Genomic DNA, 20,610 nt, shown 5'->3' with positions numbered 1-20,610 from the left:
TGTTACATTCTTCCCCCTGCAACGATATTGAAATTTAAGCATGTTAAAGTGTATGTTTTTCAAGATGCAGCACATTTTAAATAAATACCATTAGTGAATATTCCATTCGGAACTTCAGTTATGAAACAAATTATTTTGTAAATGCAGTGTTGTGCCTGTGTTGGAATGACTAATGGTACAGCTACAAACACATTTTTTATCTCATTTATTTCATGTGCCATAGACCATTAAATAATCCAAAAACACAGTGCCTTTCTCTGTCGAGTCTTCCGTGAAACGGCGACTAACATGCCGGGTGGTGGGAGAGCGTCTGCCGGCATTTAGACCCACAGCTGTACGCTGACCTTGGCACGAGACATGTCAGTGCTTCAGTATCCAGATGGCTGGTGTCCAGTTTGCAGGTGTTTGTGAAGTGTTAAGATGTTACCAAGTGTTTTAGATTGTATTGTTTTATTGTAGATTAGGCATACACAAGAGATGTACTACGTTTTAATTTACGTATTACTGGTGCTTTTCTGCTGTCTAATAATGCCACGTACAATTTAAAACTACGCATTTTTATGTACGACTCTTACGTCATTACGAATTATTGTAGAGAAGTTAGAAGGCGTTTGGCAGCAGAATCCCAGATGTTCCTGTTCCACACAGAGACAATGTTCGAGAACTTAAAAGCAAATTTATGGAAACGGGGTCTGTTCTTGATAAGAAGCGGTGAAGGGTGAAACAGTGTGTGCTTACTGGGGAGAAACTAGACGACGTTGGGGTACGATCGGTACACACTTTTCAAAAATCCCTCCGGTGCCTTGCACAAGAAACAGACATTTGCATAACGTCTGCATGGCGACCTACCAAGCCTTTAAACCTGAAACCATATTAGAAGAATTGAAAGAAAATATCAGAAGATTAATTGAAGCAATTTCGGAAGAGGGACTGATACATGGTAGTGAATTTTTTCTTAAAAAATGCCGTAATTTTTTGGAAGCTGGAGGACATAATTTTCAACACCTCTTGTAACAAGTTATATGCTTATTTTAATTTTAACTGTCCGTGTACTTGTACAAGTGTATGAGCTTATTTCATTACATAGCTACTAGCGGTTCCAGTTACGCGGATGTTGCATCCAGTTTGCCGGCAGACATGCTCTCGCTGCCCGATGTAACGGCCACCACTCTGTCTGTGGAAGACTCGACTATTACTCACTGTACTATGCAACACAATGTTTTCAATTTACTTCAAAACAGTTATTTCTCAGTTGTGTTTCCCCATTATAGTTGGAAGATAACTTGAAGGATTAGGGGTAAAATTAGTATGTCATAAATTACCACAAATATAAATAGTTATTTCATTAATATTTTGTGACAGTCAGGTTTACCGTCGTCATTATTATTATTATTATTCAAATCCATAGCGGTGAAATAATGTGCTTAATCAAGGTGTTGAGTGTCTTTATTTGTATCTATATATTTGATCTACCACGCCAACGGGAGGAAGGAGAAATTCGCGTGTCTTAAGGGCGAGCGCCAGAAAGGTCACGTTATGCGTCTAAAGCTTAGGAAATTCGACCGTATGACAACCATTTAAATATCTCGGTTTCCAGCGGTCACATTTATGTGAAACGTTTACCAGCGCAGCAGCATGTGTGTAAGGACGGATGTGTGGAGTTTCGTCGCGATGAAGCAAGAATTACGGATGCCAGATCAAATTGGTTGTAATTGATCAGTTTATGGGCACTGATTGCAGTTGAGCTCTGGGCGCCGGCGAGGCGGAAGCTTAATCCGATTGAACCAAATTTCGAGCACGACCCTGTCCAGGTTGGGAAACAATGGAGTGAAGTGGAATGACCTCTCCGGAAGCGTCCCTTCAACGAGCGCCGAGCGTCCTTTTTCGAAATCGGGATAAAACGAAGGACATGCCTTTTCGACACACAGTTTTACTGCGATTCTTGTAGCGAGAGCACCTCCGTGCCACCTCTCCGTATACCGTGGACTTTGTTGTGTTTCGCGAACACCACAGTGTGATAGGCAGTAAGTCTATACGAGTGCGCTTACCTCAACCGCTGGAGGAAGTTGAAGCGAGACTGTGTTTCCGTGATAATCATACGCCGTTTATAGTTTTTGTGAAACGAGGAACATCAAAAATTATGGCGGGCTAGAGGAAGAAGAGAGGAGAGGGCGTCACCCTCGATTCGCCCGATGCCAGACAAGACCAAGACCCATGCCTACAACATGCCAAGAAACGACGAGCTAAGCCGCCTGATGCTTACCAGCCGCCACGGACAGAGAGAGAGATGTCGAACGCTGCCCTGTTGACGTCCCGACGCGCCGACGATGCCTACCAGCCGCCACAGAGAGAGAGATGTCGAACGCTGCCATGTTGACGTCCCGACGCTTGAGATCGTCCGACGGTGATGGAGAAGACGCCGACGAGCCAAGAACGACCGCCCACCGCCCAGATGCGACGTCCGAATCGCGCCTGACCGCGGAGATGTTCACCGATCCCGAGAGGGAGAGAAGCCGAGGAACCAGATGTATGAACGCTCTTCGCATCTTCGTCGCCACGTTCAAGGAAGAATAGGAAAACCTTTCGTGTGAATACTATGTGATTTCAATCGCCCATAAAGACGCCAGGATGCACCTTGGAAGCTGAGAGATGGTAATGTATTCATCTGTATTAATGTCAACACGTGACGGCTCGATTGATTTAGAGAACGCCCTTGAAATTCGTCAACATTTTGAAAACGCCCACACCACTCGGAACTTCATACCAAACTCCCGTCGCGCTTATCATTTGTAATTTATTTGTCTCAGGTCAATTTTACTTATTTCTTGTGATTTATTTTTAATGATCTTAAATTCGCTGTTGTTTGTGCTCCTTTTGTATTTGTTTAAAGTGCGTACTAATAGAGTAAAGCCCCGCCCGCTTAATTGTTTAATCTATTTGAGGTTTGTTCATTTTTATGTGTCAGCGCTGTGTCGCTGCTAGCTACGTCAGGTCGCGTATGTGATTATTTGTTAAAGTATTTGCCTGGTAATGTGAATTGCTCGTCGCGGCGAAGTGTTTAAGTCCCGCCTGCTAGAGAGTATATGTTTGCGTCACTCAACGGAGGTTACTGTTATGTTTGGAACCACGTGAGGTCATGTAAAAGGAAAACGTCCGCCCACGTGAGAGTAATTGCTGTTGAGACGCCTTTGTTTACGCTGGACAAATAATGTATTGTCACCGCACCGACCTAGTTTTTTTTTTAAAAAACAAAAAGGTGAACTTAAGTAAGGGCTGGCTAGGATTTGAGTAGCACTGGAGCAAAATCACAAATGACCTGATTAGACAAAAATTCAAGGTAAATTTAAATATGAATGCAATAATTAGGGCTTGTCGTCATAAAAACCTGTACATGTCATGTAACAACATTTTTTATATATTCAGTCACTCTAATATTGTAAATGTCGTTGGATATTAATGTAGTTGAACTTTTACTTTAATTTTGAATTGCTTTTCTTGTATTAGCAGCTATCTTAGAGAAAAATCTACATTGCAGGACGCATTAAGTACGTTATATGAACAGTAAGGCTAATCGGCTCTCGACATACAGTTTAATGTGGCCACATTGTGCCTCCACCAGGTATCGAATCCGGGACTCCTTGATCACAAGGCGGCGACGTTACAACTACGCCATCGGGGAGGCTTCGAAGTATTTGAATGTTTATAAATAATGTAAGCTTTATTTCAACCTACAAATCCTCAAACTACCTGCACAGCATGTGTAGAAGTGACTGCTTTTCTCGTTTTCGTGAAATTAAAAATCAACTGGCATATGTATGTTTATGATTAATTGGAATGATAATTATAAAAATGATAAATGGCCAAACATAAATTAGAACCTACTTAACATACAGGTTTATGGAAAAATTGTTCTGTGGTTTTATTAATGAGAAATGAAATGAGCACTTTATAACTATTATGTAGAATATCTTTGTATTGCGTTTCCTTACGCAATAGCAAATACATTTCATAATACTGTTGTGAACACTAGACTTTCGACAGTACGCAAGGCATTTCGTCTGTTGCAAAGAAATCGTCCTGCAATGTAGAAACCTCTAGATATTTTCCATTAATAATGTCTAATCACAATAATAAGTTAGAAGCAATAACTCGCATTTTCACAACTACCAATATTCTAGTTTTTCATCATTACTTCGATTTTTTTTTCTCTAAGATAGCTGCTAATACAAGAAAAGCAATTCAAAATTAAAGTAAAAGTTCAACTACATGAATATCCAACGACATTTACAATATTGGAGTGACTGAATATTTTTTTAAAAAAAATTGTTCGAGAGGAAGGTAAAGGAGTGGTGTAGTGCTTAGAGTTCTCGACTGGGCATCTAGTGGTCCCAGATTCGAGTCTCCTTACGACGTATTGTTTTTGTTTTATTCTCAATTTGTTAGACAAGAGCATTGTAACATTATTTGTAATAGCAGTGTAGAGTGGCTACATTGTTCTGCATCTGGAATTTACTAAAAAAAAGTTAAACAAAAATTAATGAATGGACACATGTTCAAAGGGATGTTTTTACCTATAAACGTGAATTATGATACTCTAACGATAATTGTGTATTGCTTCAACGACACTGACAAATATTAATGAAATAACTATTTATATTTGTGGTAATTTATGACATAATAATTTTACCCCTTTACCCACTCCAGTTCAATGAAAAGATGCCTTCGCAAATATCGAATGAAAAGTTTTCATCAAGTGCAATTCTCCATTAAATGTTTGCTCCGATTCGTACTACCTTCGTTTTTTTTGTTACAAACAAATATTATTTGCACATTACATGTAGGAGGAGAGCTGCATCTACATTTCACACTGGTCAGCTACTCCTAGATATTCTCAAGAACGAGAGTTTGTAGGGTAGTGGTTACCGTTGTAGATTGTCAACCTGATGGTCGTAGGTTCAAACCAATCCGGTGGCAGAAAATTTTCTTAAGTTTTACATCATCCCATTGTGTTCATTGTCCAAGCAGTGTGAAACGGAATGATTCTGTTTGGAATTAACGATGGGAGGGAGGAGAGGAGAAATGTTAAATAACAAAACCTCCATTTCAACGAACTGAGAAGTGGAGAAAAATTGGATAATTCTTTCAAATATGAAAATTACATTCATGTTTTTAGTGGTATAAACGCAAGTAGAATCAAAGATCTTACGTGGCAGATATTATCTCGCTCTGAACTCAGCCAAAAGGCATTTCGCACCGATCTAATACATTCTCCAATTAACTTTAAAATATTATTGAATGTTTCATGTCGACATTATGATCAATGCATCAATTCTTGTCGCTGAGACGATATTTTCTACAAATACCTCATCTCGCCTCTCGTCACCTTTCTCTTCTCTCCTTCTCCTCTCCCCTTCTTCTGCACTGCATATATGTCATATCGCCTTCGCTCCTGTTCTCGCCTCTTGTCTTCATCCAATTCTTCTCCACTCCTCTTATCTGCTCTCCTGTCTTAGATTTCCGACTCCACTGCACTCTTCTCCTCTTTTTTCGATCTTCTCATGTTCTCTCTTTTACTCTACTCTCAACTCACCTCTCTCGTCTCCTTCTCTCCTCTCACATCTCCTCTTCTCCTCTCCTCTCATCTCTTTCCGTCCTCTCTTCTCCTCTTTGCTCCATGTTCCTCATCTCTCCTCTCATATTTTACCTTTCTCCTCTTTACTTCTCTTATCCACATCTGTCCTATCTTTTCTCCCCTCCTATACTTTTCCTCTTCCCATTTCGCTCTCTCTTTTCTCCTCATTTGTTGTCCCTTTTCTTTTCTTCTCTCCTCTTTTCCTTTGTGTAGACTCATCAGCGATGAATTACTAGAAAATCGATTTTCTTCCTTTCAGAAAATTGCGACAAATTTAATACTGATTTTTTTTTAGAGTTTTATACAATAATACTTGGTTTGATTCCTTTCGCGTATTTTATAAATATCTATTGTGCATATAGCAACCCTGAAATTGAGCCTAACTCTACATGCAACCCACCAGCGCCTTACGTAATTTGGGTTGCCTAGTTTAAAATGTCGTTGTCCTAAAACTTTTGATATACCAGATATAGCGTATTGAACAAAAATCTGAGGTATTTTAACACTAAGCTTTCCAATTTTTAAATAAACATCAGTAATACGCCCCAGATCTTACTTACTTCGTTTCATGTTCAGTTCTTCCCACCACATAGATAGGCATGTTTTCCTTAGGAACATCCTCGCAAAACAGAGAATTACCTCCCTCTCCATTATATGCGACTGCAGCGACAGGAAGGTATATATTATAGGGAAATTCTCAGAATGATCATGCAAAATATTTTCTTCAAAAATTCTAGCATGAACATAGATAACAGGGGCGACCTAGATGTGAGTGTCACGACCCGAATTGGTAAAATGCTTTCTCCATATCTTTCCTGACAAATTATCTTTAACTGTCTGCATTACGTGTCCCATTATTTCTATTCGATTAGTTTTTAACTGTATCGTTGGTTTGAAGTTGGTGTCTCGGGAAATTCCGGAATTACTTTTACCTTGGGTATAACAGATTTCGTTTATAAAAGGGGCTGAATGAGTTTATTCAACATGAATACACGAGTAAATCACTCGGAATTTCCAGTTTTCCTGGAGATTTTTTGAAAATTTTATGACTGAAAATTCAACAGATTTCAGATTTGCCTTATTATTATTATTATTTAATTCCTGGAGTGTATTTGAAAATGAGAGTAGCTATATAGTGAGTTATGGTCAAGAGTCATCTTGATAAAGTTGATTATGTACAGAAACTCTTCTCAAGTTGCTTTGCATAAAATCCAAAATAATTTTTATCAATATTACTATTTCGATTGGTTAACAACACAGATAACTACATTATAGGAAAGAATAAAATCTAAAATGAATGATATTGTACATCAGGTATTGTCTTTGCAAATAGAAGGAATATTTCTTAAGTAACATAGCTTTTAAAGTACCCAAATGAAACACGAGAAATAAACAAGTTCTAACATCTTTGTTCAGGCTTAGGGGCCTAGTAGAAGATCTTGTTGAAAACTATCACCCATTTTGAAAACGCCCAGTGTCAACCTTTATTCAAAGCATTACATACTTAACTGCATTTTGCAGACTAACGGGGCTCTGACGCCTGGACTCACCGCCATTATAAGTCCCCTGTGAGACTTGTGTTGTTCTGTCAAAGTGGGTGTGTCAGTGTCCCTTCATGCATCTCGTCGTATCACCATTCATTCCCATTGCCGCTATTAGCCAAAAGTGGCACAAAAGCGACGTAAAAGGACTTACTTCATTTATTATTTGACTTAGTGCTGTATTAGGTTTTATACTTTACTCAGCACTTAAAATACACTATCACTATTTTTACAAATTCAGGAACATTAACTGTAGGTCTTATCAAATTCAAATTTAATAATGTCAAGTAAATGTTGTGCTTTCCTTAGACCTAATCATTTGCTTTATGTTGCAGAGTCAAACTATGTAAAGTCCAAGTGATCTCATATGAGATCACCACACAAAACCGTGATTCTACTAAATATTTTGCAATAATTATTAATACACACTCTTTCATGTCCTTTTTCAAGATCCATGATTTACGTACATATACGTAAATATAAAGTAAATAGAATTTAGTGGTCTATACTATTTGTACTAAAAACAATGATTTTTAGTAGTTGAAAATTCCGTACTTTTAACTTCCTCTGTTACCGAAAATTATTATTAATTTTTAATGTATGTAGAATACTGAGGTAAATTGTACTTTGATTTTATTGTCAGTAGTTTCAAGTCAGCATAAAATAACTTTGGTCAAGGTAAATAAATAACATTACACCTGGAATCACTGGGACTTAAACATTTCGGAACTAGCAACACTGATAGTTTGTAAATCGCACTTCGTTGTTTACGTTAAACGATTAGCAACAAGTACTGCATTGTTGCTTACTACTATTTCTTGCATTTACTTTTTGTGATTGTTAGTAGAGGTTAGGTGGTCTAGTCGGTAGAGTGTCTGACTGCCATGTGAGAGATCCGGGTTCAATCCCCGGGATGGATGATGTAAGGTTGGAATTTTTCTGTCCTTGTCTCCGCATAAATATGCTCTCTGACTCACCCAGCATCAAATCGGTGGGTACCTGGGGGCAACCCTGGGGGGTAAAGGCAGCCGGAGTGTGCTGCTGATCACATCACTGCCAAAAATGGCTGAGATCGAGAATGCGTGGGGCCCTACCCCCCTATCCCATAAAGACGCCTTCATGGCATGCTGCTATATGCATGGGGAACTTTATCTTAACTTACTCTTTGTGATTGTTAAAAGAACAACGTCATGTTTATAGCAAATTCAAGCGTGTCCAATTGAAGAAATACAGGCTATCCGAAATGATCTTAGTGAAAATGAATGAGCGATACCGAAGTTGTTGTTCTACCGCCAGACAAAGTAGATTGCCTTAGTGTTGAAGATGAAGGTGCAGATGATGAGATTGGTGTAACTAACGTAAGTGAGGCGCCAGGCCCAATGGAAGTGTGTTGGAATCATGCTGGTTCGTTCAATAATGAAGATGAAGTGAATGAAGATGCAATTGCAGGAGATCCAGTTCAATCAAAAACCTAAGTGATTCTAGTCTTGAATATAATGTTCTGCAAGGGGGAAGAGAAAACGGGATGGCACCACAATTTGTGCAAAATATAAGATATATAAATATTAATAACAATAGTAATTATTATACAAGAAACAAAAAATAATGACATATTGATAAATCTCAAAAACTGTTAACAAATCCTTTAAAATGTTGTCCCCTCCTAGAAATATTGAACAATAATTTGTGTCTTTCAGGCTGAAAAGTCAATACACGAAACGATTGCCAAATATTTTGGACAAAACACGCTGAAACAGTTTATATAAGGAAAGCCTGTGCCTCTTGGTCACACTGTGGTTCAAATGGGGATATTTTCTGTTTTGCATTATTTTTTGACTTCCAAATGAAATCGAGAGTTCGGTAAATGAGTCATGCAAAATCACATCTTATTTTTTGCTTTTATTACTATTGCGAGTACAGAACTTGAATAGAAAAAAATATGTTATTATCAATCTCATTTGTCATCTTGATTGATCGATTTGCTTTATTTTACTTCGCTTTTTGTGCCACTTCTGGCCAATTCGCAAAAATGGGGATGAGTGATGATATGATGAAATTGATGAATGGACACTCACAAACATTTATGCCCAGACCAGGATTCGAAACCGGGATCCCTGGCGTCGTAGCGCGATGTGATAACCACTCCGCCACAGGTGCCGGAAATATGTTATTTGTAACAGCATATTCATATATAATGTGCATTCAGCCTGAAATAAAATGGTGATGTAGTATGTTAGAGGAGAAGGTCTAAATATGGGCGAAGGTTTCAATATGGGTTTTGGAGTTATCAGCGCTCCCGAGTGCTGCAGCCTGGCACACGCTGTTGGAACTGGTTATCTGTCAACGTCAAAGGTTGCGGCGCCAATTCGCAAGAGAAAGTGGTGGTTAGTTTCGGCCTTGGACACTGTTATAGAATTGCGACCTCCAAAAACTTTTTGCAGGTATGTTTTAACTCAGCGTTTTCTGAATTCTCATCTGCTTTGTATAGGTTATGACATTAGCGGTACATAAAACAAATGTGGGCATTTATAATGCCATGATTTGTTTGTGAAATATGTACCAAAGAGAGCGAAAATAAATTGAAGAAGAAAAATAGCGTGATGATCTAAATATGGGCTATGACATGAGGTCTCATGTTGAGATCACATTTTCAACAAATATTTGGATGTTTTTCTTAATTTCGATTTTTCCCATTCCGCGTGATTTTCAAAACAACAGATTATTCATAAATGTGAATTTTATGTTTTAGCGATAAATGACTGTTTTTTTTTTAAATTTTAATTGCTTTTTGTGATATTGCCACTAGTAGCCCATATTTAGACCACAATTTTGAAATACATCATTTTATCATTTTTTTGGAAATTGCTTTTTTTTTTAAAAAAAAAAATGAGACCACCTATACTTTGGAATGCTATTACATTTAAGTATATATTTTATATATAAGAATTTTAAAGGCAGGTGCTTGATATATTATTGGTTTCCCCTGAAAATGACAACATAAAAAGGGGGGGCCACATTTAGACCTTTTCCTTTATACGTTCTATTATTCATTCCTAATCTTTACACTCGAGGTCCCAGTGATCTCATATGAGATCAGCTACTTCCTGACGAATAGTGCATCGCAAACAGAAAATATCGATTTAGTCACTCATATTTCATCATCAGAAGTATATATACGAAAATAAATTTTAAAAATCAAGGAAAAAAAAGTAATCTGGGACTTCGTGGGTTACATAATAATTCGAAGTTATAATACAATAGATTGCGTGCAAGATCGATACATTTTTCTAGTTACTTATCGCCACGCCGTCTACTAGGACGACCTCTTGTCAAGGCTTAGCTGGACTTTTGGCGGACGCCAGTGCAGCTGTTTTCGAATTTTCCTCTCCTTCCGAAAAACCACTATGATATTCCAAAGCTGAAAAATTACGAGGGTCATCCAGAAAAAAAAAGAACGTTTTGATGTAAAACACAAAAGACAAATGATGTGTGCAAAAAAATTATGGCACAGAAACTACATACCTTACTCTACTTTTTCACAGTTTCGCCTTACCCATTCAAGCACTTACCATAGCGTGATACCAGTTTGTTGATACCGTCATTGTACTAGGTTTCTGCCAACGTATTCAACCATGTGTGACGGTGTCTTTGACTTCATCAGCCCTGGCAAAGTGCTTTTCCGGAAAGACGAAACATTCCACCTACGCACCCCCCCCCCCCCCCCAGTTTGAGACAAGCAGCAAAAGCAAGTCAATGGAGTGGCACCTACCGGATCGCATTCCAAACCAAAAAAAGGCCAAACCAACATTTCGTACGCGGAAGGTTCTGGCAACTGTCTTTTGGGACAGAAAAGGCATCATACTCATTGATTTTCTGCCACACGGAACAATAGTCAATGTTGAGGCCTACTGTCAAACGTTTCAAGAACTCCGTTGTCATTATATGATTGAATACAAAACTTTCCTTATTTTTCTGGATTACCCTCGTACATATGCCTAGAATTCCTTCCAGAACATTCACGTTAATCTTCGCGTGGTTTGCTTTCGCTGTTGTGTCGATACTATCAATAGTATAATAGACTTACGTACCTACGAAACTAACGAAATAAGCAAATAAATGTTGATTCATTACAAGTTCACGACAATTTACAATACAATTTTAATGCCAAATGTGTGCATCCGACGACAAAGATAATGAGCAATATGTCCAGGATCATGTTTATTCACGATTTTCCACAATGAAGTACAAGAATTAGCATGAAAAACGTCAATAGGCTGTACTCAAGAATTAACATAATTCCATTCATCAAAAAACATTGGATGTAAAGGGAAAAACGTAAATAGCTGTGGACAATTTGCCTACCATTATTTTAGTCGGTAATTGTACAAAAAATTGGTTTACATCCACTTTATGTTCAGTAGACTAACCGGGACTGGACTTGCGTTGTAAAGTGGGATCCAAGCCAATGTTAATGCATATCCACGGAAGATCGAACTCGAGACTTCTTGATTGCAAGTCGACAGTGCTATCAGAAAGGCCTCCGACTTTACAGAACCGACATCAAACAGTGTGGGTAATCGCAATAGCTGACATAAAAAGTATTAGAAATGGGAAAACAATGGTAAATGGGAAGTAAGAAGTGAACTTCTGAGAAGGCACGCAAAAGTCAACTTGACTTTCACGTAGTACACCCCGGACTACATTTTGCAGGCTGGCGAGGTTTTGACGCATGGACTTGCAGCCAGGATAATTCTCTGTAGGACTTGCGTTGTGTGCTGCCCATGTGTGCTTGTAACTGTCACTTCATCCATCTCATCGTATCACCATTCATCCTCATCTTCGCGATTAGCCAGAATTGGCAGGAATGAGGAGTAAATCAATCAATCAACAATGGATAAATATGTGTTTGTATTCATGTAAGAATTTAGAGGCAAATATGTTATTGCAGCGCCACAGAACACGTGCACACAACAAGACGTCTACGTTAGGTGGAACAGGTGCAAAGAATTCACTAAAACCTGGCATGTGTGTAAATGAATCACCACAGACGAAGAGGGTGGAGAAGTATGTTGAAACACGTTAACCATGCCATTTCATTTCTAGACAACAGTTTGCGCAGTCTCTCATTACACTTCTTATCCCAAAATAACTGTGTCAAAAGAGATGTACACAAAGCTCACAGCACAGATTCTTGAAGGCCAACCACTTTTTTGTTGCCATCCCAGTAGCCGGAGAGGAAATTACGTCACAACGCATCAGCTACCGGAAAGAACGCTACAGTTCCTTTAGACAGAAACGGGAACATTAGATTTAATAACTACGATAAAGAATCGATATTAATTAATATAATCTGGAGTGAGAGGTTGATGCATGTTGGAACATATCATCTTGGTGGGATTAAGCAATGCGTAAGGCAGCTTCCGATTTGGATTTCCGTTCTGCTCCCCTGTAGCTATTCCGAAGTGGCAGAACCGGTATAATGTGGCAACGTCTCAACCAAGAGATTCAAAACAAATGTGGAGGAAGGGGGCTCTGTAAATGGGGAATTAGGACAAACAATCCAACTGATGTATTATTTCGCCCCAAGTGGTGGTGGCATTCTCCCGATGGCTACCGAACCTTCAGAAATGAACGCACTTCTCCATTCATTTGGGACAACGCAATTTAGTGGACGTTGTGCAACTGGCATGTTACAACTCTTGCTTTCAACTGAAATTGCTTTACATTTTCCTTAATTTCGCCGGGCTTCAATCTCGAGGTCCGTAGAAAGGGCTATGACCGCCCAATAAGAAAGTCAAGGACAATATTACTGCTGCTGGATGACCCACTTGACTATATTATTCTCATTATCATCTGACCAGCTGCTGCTGCCAAATGAAATCTTTGCACGTCCTACCTTCACACGATCTTTAATCTGATCACGCAACTGCGAATATTTGTATGTGCAATTTTGGATATATTTACGTCAATTATGCTCCGATACCCATTTATTTGAGGCTGGGTGACCCTCGGGGCCATTGCTGGGAAAATACCCATCCGGGAATCGAACCCAGGTCTCCCGCGTGGCAGTCAGGCGACTACCGACTGTACCACTGCGACTCTAATTAATCGAGTAAAGACCACCATATACTTAAGAAGAACCAGGGAGAAGAATATGAGGTTGGAAGAAGGCGTCATACGCATACTTCATTTTTATATCTTGTAAGAAAATAAACAAGGTAATATGGTAAAGATGTTCCTAACTCACTCGGACGTGCAATCTCCAAAAACAAAATTTCTCTCCTTTCACTTTCATGCGTTTCTCAATATATACCGTATTATTGAAAGTTTCACCACTTTCCCTTTGAACTTTTGAACATTTCGAATTTTCTCTTTTACCGGCATGTGCGATTTCGTGCATATTAAATTTCCACAACTATGAACACATCTATCTTCAGATCACCTCTTGGTTGACATCCTGTGTCAATTTTGTCGTCCCACTAATGAGATGTGCCTTTGTAATCAACAACGTGTAAATTAAATTCACGTTTACTCAAAAGGAACACGATACAATGACAACTCTAAAAAGGATGGCAAGGAAATGAATACGCGGCAGTCAATCCGCTTGCAACAGGAAAAGAACAAATTGGAAATTTAACATTGAATTATATATATTTGCCAAATGACGACGTTTTCTTTCATAGGGAAGCGGGCCAATCTTGCAATTGTCATTCACAGTTGTCGGTAACCAAGTTTTGAAGGGTTTCTCTCATCTATGAGGAACTTGCTACATTAGAATTTTTGTTACAACTGGATACAGCATTGAGATGTATACGCTTACTAAAGTTATTACTCTCGGTAAAAAGTGACGGTCGCTGTTTAAATGTATTCTTTTATTGAATTTGGAAATGAAAACTGTGGGTGCGTTAGCATTTAGGCTATTTGCCCCGTCACATTATACGGGACGAGGACCCTTACAGCTACCACGTCCCTCTGAGGACGTTAAAAGCTGAGGCTAAGGGACACTCAACACATATGAGGACAAAGGCAGGGCAACACAACCACACTGGGGATTATACTGGCTCTGGGATCAAGCGCCAGTGCCTCGTTGCCCTGCAGAATTGCAGTCCAGAGTGTATTATGTGGACGTGAAATTGACATTTGAGTGCCTTCAGCGAAGGTCACCCATTACACCCCCTGAATACTGTTACTTGAAAATTTAGCCTACGTATTACCGACCACCGCCAAATATATGTGTACAAATGACAACATATTGATACCAACGTTACTGCATGTGTGTTGGTAATTACTTGTAGAAAAATACTGATATATCTAAAACTTACGCCATAGCCTGAAAAACATCACTACATCGTATACTGCCTTTGTATATCTTTCTTTACTTATCTTGTCTACATAAAGGAATGTAAATTACAGGATTTTAAATGTATTTTAATGATTTCATTCATTTTTCCAGGCTGAACCACAAAGTTATCCGATATCAAACTAAACCATCTTTTTTTGCATAAGTACCGTTTGAATTATTAAAAACCATTTCTAGACAAACAACCAGTGCTCAAATTAGGGGAGAACGCGGAGGGATGCATATTAGCCCCACCCATGGCCGTAAATATATATAGAAATAATGGATGGGATTCAACTTATTGTAGCCAAAGGACGATGCAACTATAATGGTTATAGTTTAACTGTTACTATTTATTTTATTATTAATAAAAAGAGGCATGCAAATTTCGTTTTTGACGAAAACACGAAATATGAAATAACATGCTGGAATGTTCATTTTTCATGTTTCTGAAAGGTCTGAGGTGCATTTTTCTACCCTGTTTTGTCACGAAATAATGCGAAATGAACTGGAAAATACGAAATTGACTCTTAAACACGAAATTTACCGTTTATATACCGACGCGACTCTTTCTGAAGTCTGAAGTATCCTGTGAGTTATGCAATTCACGGAAAATTGATTAATTCTGCTGTAAATATTTGAGAAGCAAAAATGGACCCCTTTACACAGGAATAAACTTAATATTCTGGTAACTACATAGATGTGTTATTAGAAGGGATAAGTTTATTTTGTGTAATAAGTGCAGTTTTTAAATCAAATTTAGGATTATATTCACAATTTTAAAACCAAAATGTTAATGTTATCTTATATAGCACTTTTGATGTGATTATTCACCGCTATAACACCGACATTTTATTTTATTTACAGCTTTTGAACCCGAAATCCGCTCTATTTTTGTACCGAAATTTTGCTTTTTTATTTACCAAAAATATGTGCCTCTATTAATAAACACTTGGAACACTGCATACAACCATTATTATTGCAAGGGTGCTAGCCACGCTCTTATGAGACAAACAACACGTGTCCCACTGAGCTATTTTTCTCTAAGTACAGTGACAATATGTCGCAAGTTTATAGTGATTCAATGACGCAAACTTTCAACGAAAAACTATGTACTAGAGTGTCATGCTGACATAGAATCGCAAGAATCCAATATAAAACCGAGCCGCAACAAGAAAAAAAAAGGGGCCGCTCGTTCCAAATTTTACGAAGAGTTAAGATCTAGAATGCTAAAACAAATTTGGGAAAGTTGAACTGCACAAAAATTAAACAGGATATTGTTAATTGCATTACTGGCACGAAACAAGGGCACGACCTAAGAAAAGTAAGGTTCTCCACAACTTTTTTTTTTTTTTTTACTCTTTTGTGGCTCTTGAAATCACACACTAGGTCTGCGAGTTCTGTGGAAATGCCAAGCAGCATTTGCATGCGAAGAATTTTAAACTGCTTCCAATCAGGATGGTAAATATCTACTTTCTTCCCCTCCACCATCTCTCCTTTCCTGGTTAAGATCATTTCAAGGCCGTTCCGATGACCAACTCCTCTCTTGTTGACTTTCACTTTCATTTTCAGTTTCGCCCTGTCGGTATTGTAGACAGACGTCCACACGGCAAACCATGATGATCATTAAGGCAGAGACTCGGGCACTTCATAACACACTTTGTCTATTCTCCAACTAGGCCAGGGTCGGGACACAGTTAAAAAAGAGATTGGCCTGCGACGATGAGTGGATTGTCGTCTCCCGTATGGACCACGCTGAGGAAGATGATGTACTTAGTGTCACGTGGCATGCTTTAACTACTCCAAAGGTATGCCAGCATTACCTCCCGCGGCACAATGTATGCCAGAAAGCATGGTGTTTTCTGACATTCGGAAGGTTCTGTGATGAGACAGGCAGATGGAACGTAAGCCTTCCTATACATTGATTGATTGATTGGTTTGATATATTTTACTTCGCATTCTGCCACATTTGGCTAATCGCGAAGATGAGGATGGGTGATCATATGAGGAAATTGGTGAAGGGACACTTACAAAGAACACCCATGCCCAGATCAGGATTCGAACACGGGACCGCTGGCATGTTAGTGTTCTGATAAACGCTCCGACACGGAGGTCCACTATTGCTATACATGAGAGCCTCTTACGTCGCATTACTGCTCTAGACTAATGCCTTCCGAAAGGATGACTGATGAAGGAACAGCCACAAAGAAACGTCCATGCTCAACCGGGGCTCGAACGCGAGACCTTCGGTGATAAGTCGTGAGTCGACCACTCAGCCCGCTCATCCACAGAAGAGGCTTCCTATGCAAGTAAATTCTCGTTCACCTTGTTTAGTGTATTGAAGTATTTATGAGCGGAGGCAAAAAGCATACGGGATGTCAAATGTCAAAATTTGTCATGAAAATCATTTTCTGCACACATAGACTAATCGAGAGTTTTAGCATGGTTTCCGACCCACTGTGCAGCCACCGGGCATCAAACTTGGAACCCCTGATTACAAAGCGTTACCACTACGCCATCGAGGAGGCCTAAACACCTGCTTCACACAGTATAACGCGCTACGACACCGGGGGTTCCGGGTTCGAATTCCGGCCTGGGCATGGATGAGGTAAGACTGCAGAATATGGGCTGCTTAGGAGGAACGCGATTCCTAATTTTGTGGTAATGGTTTGAAGTTATTAATCGGGAAAAGTAACTTTCAAGGTGCGGAAACAAGAGAATTCAGTGTCGAATTCGTAGCTCTAGGCCAACATATGCGATGGGAACATAAAATGAATAACAATGAATTCAGAGACCTTAGCACCGGTTGCCAAAGGAAGTCTCATGGTTTCCATGGGAACGATTCCGGAATGTTTTAGTTCTCATGGCAACAGTTCCTTATGGATTCGATTTGTTTTTTAGCGTCGCTTTTTTGCCTCTTTTGGCTAATCGCGACGATGAGAATGAGTGACGATATGATGAAATTTAGTGAAGATATCTCGCAAAGATAATCCATGGTCTCATTGCAGGACATGGGCTGCTTTATTCCTCTACATAGACGACGTACGTACATTCTGCTTCCATTTTCCAGTGTTATTTTTCCGATTACTATTATATTTTTGTGCGAGAAAATGTTTTTCCTGCTACTAAAAGCAATGCATTTCACGGCTCATTTATGCATTCGTTAACATTTCAGAAAATATAGTGTCTCAGGTGGAATGTTTCAAGTAAACTTGACAGATTGTACTAAGTATCGGAGTTCCTACATGCATTCTCTGTAATTTGTATGAATCTCAATCTTACAACTCCGTCATTCTAGTATTTCAGCAGAGCTGTCAGTTGCAAACACAAATAGCAATTCAACTTATCTAAAATGATATCGATGGCACCCCAGCACCTAGACAAACGTTATTTGTGGCTTTTTTGCCAAAATGTGGTTCTCCATGCGAATTATTTGAAGGAACGTCGTCTATGTAGAGGAATAAAGCTGCCCATGTCCTGAAGTGAGACCATGGATTATCTTTGCGAGATATCTTCACTAATTTCATCATATCGTCACTCATTCTCATCGTCGCGATTAGCCAAAAGAGGCAAAAAAGCGACGCTAAAAACAAATCGAATCCATAAGGAACTGTTGCCATGAGAACTAAAACATTCCGGAATCGTTCCCATGGAAACCATGAGACTTCCTTTGGCAACCGGTGCTAAGGTCTCTGAATTCATTGTTATTCATTTTATGTTCCCATCGCATATGTTGGCCTAGAGCTACGAATTCGACACTGAATTCTCTTGTTTGTTAACGGTTGGAATGGCAAAATATATACTATTTCCTTGTAAACAAACCCACAGCCATGCCATCGTTGCAAGGGCAACACAGTCCAGACAAGAACAGTCCGTTCAAATTTCCTTCGACAACACCAACCATTGAAGCAGAAATCCTTTGTATTGCTCATCACTGCGAGTTCCTCCTTTCATTCCCAATGGATTTTAATATATCTCCCAGTTCTTCTTTTCATGTATGTCCACCTCGAGAAAACTGGCTTTTCTAAAAAGATAAGCCGTTGCTTCCTGTACGGTTTATTGGTGCAACAAAAACGGCTGGAGTCAACTACTTCCAAAATTAAACGAGAACAAAAGACATTCTTGTAAGACGTTCCAGAAAAATCCAAGACATATTACATTGGAAATCCGCCAGAGAACGGGAGAGCGAAACGACAATAGAAAAACAGATCTGCCTAAAGCAGGAGCTTTTGCAGAAAAGAGAAAATGATTGTAGGGCAGATCGAGAATGATAGCAATATATTTTCCAGTGACATACTAAGAGTGCTTGACTGAGCAGAATGGGCGCAGTAAGAGAGAACAAACCATTTGTTATTGCCCCTCGGGAAACGAGCTCGAGCCGAATTTCACTTGCGCTATCAGGTACATAGCAAAAACATTTGGAAGAAGGATTATTATTGGCTCATTACATGAGAAAATTACACAAAAAAGTATTATTGCTCTGTGGTCGCGTAAATTGTTTTATAAAGTGTTCTTATATAATTCAGTTTTTGGGTTATACTCGGTGTTGTTTTCATAAACTTCGGCGAGGATACAATACACTCATATATACGGCGCTATTGGACAGAATCTGAGACACTACCAACAGAATTGCGACACGATCCAATCACCATGTTCATTGTAACAAAATATAGAAAAACCAAGGCTACTTGTACAAAGTACAAACGGTGGTTTTTCATTTCGAACATAACTTCTTCTTGCTCATATTAAACCTTTTAAATCCCTTTATACCTTCTTACGAATGCGCTTTTACAACTATGCTTAACGATTATTACCATGAACATGATTGATCAAGGTACTTCACAAACTTTTATCGCATTATGTATTTCCAATTTTATTATTTTATGTTATAATTGCACCTGAAGATATCCGTCATCGGTGTATTATGCAAGCTTCTTCTATTCAGTTTCAGCAGATTCATGGTGTAATTCAGTGCCTTACTTGTGTTGACTATTGTGTACATTTCTCACTTTGTTCTTGTCCAGTGTTAACACTGTGTTGAAGAAAATTATGTTTTAAGTCCATTTTATGCTCAGATAAGCTAATTCAATACTTTCAAGTCGGGATCTACACCGGAAATCGAACATTGAAGTTCTCCCTACAGAAAGTAACGTCGTCGCCTTGAAATCAAGGGGTCCGGGTTCGATACCAGTGGATGTAGAGCTGTTCGGACCACACTTTAAACTATAGATCCAATATCGATTAGCTTTTGTGTGCATACACAGGACTTAAAAACTCAACAACATACTTCTCCCTAAGAAGTCACTAAAGAAACAATTATTACTAATAGTACTTGTACATTAATCTAAGCAACCTCCCTAAGCTATATCTATTCATTAATAATAACTTTCCGTCATTGTAGATATGAAATATGTAGATTTTATCTATTTAATATCTTTTTATGTATGCCCCAGAGAAGTAAACGCGCAACATTTAACACTTTTTAAATATTAAATCGTATTGAAATGTGTAAAGTGAGCAAAAATACCGAACTTATGGAAAACAAAATAACACGAAACAAATTTCTGTTGCTTCTAATGGTAAAGTAAACCGAAACTTAAATATTACACGTCAATAAAGAAGTCGCTACATTATTCGCGAACAACATATTTCAAGCTTTGGTTTACTTTTTCAAATTTCGAGGAAGAAAATTACACATCAATAAATATGTAGTATGTAGCGGTAGACCTATCTGGGCCGAACGTGGGCTTTAAAACAAACTTTACGAAATGTTTGCCATTGACACCATTCATGCTTATCGACCTAGAACACGATACATAAAGCAGTATCATAGGATACTCCGCTGCCGAGTGGTAAAACAGCCAAGTGTCCTGGATGGACCAAGATTTATAATGTAGAGGCGCAAAGCTAACATTGTTCGCTCCTCCCCTCTCCCAATATACAAGTTCAGTTATAAATTTTAAGGCAAAGAGTGTCAGATGGTTAGTAAATTTTGTAAAAATATTCTTACTATACATTCCAAATATCTCGCTTTTTTCCCCCATTTCGCTGCGATTTTCAAAAAAATTGTCCCTTCCCGTTCAAATCTTGGCCCATTC

At 38.8% G+C, this 20,610-nt stretch overlaps 1 protein-coding gene across 1 annotated transcript in view; it reads right to left on the bottom strand.

The window, feature by feature from the left end:
* Positions 1 to 20,610, bottom strand: part of Hmgcr (HMG coenzyme A reductase) — a 231,876-nt gene that overhangs the window by 160,506 nt on the left and 50,760 nt on the right. The window lies entirely within an intron of this gene.

Source organism: Lepisma saccharinum, chromosome 11, assembly GCF_977018435.1.
Source record: "Lepisma saccharinum chromosome 11, izLepSacc3.1, whole genome shotgun sequence".
In the NCBI taxonomy this organism is placed as follows: Eukaryota; Metazoa; Arthropoda; class Insecta; order Zygentoma; family Lepismatidae; genus Lepisma; species Lepisma saccharinum.
The sequence above is the reverse complement of the archived record's forward strand: the minus strand, read 5'-3'. Positions and strand labels throughout refer to the sequence as shown.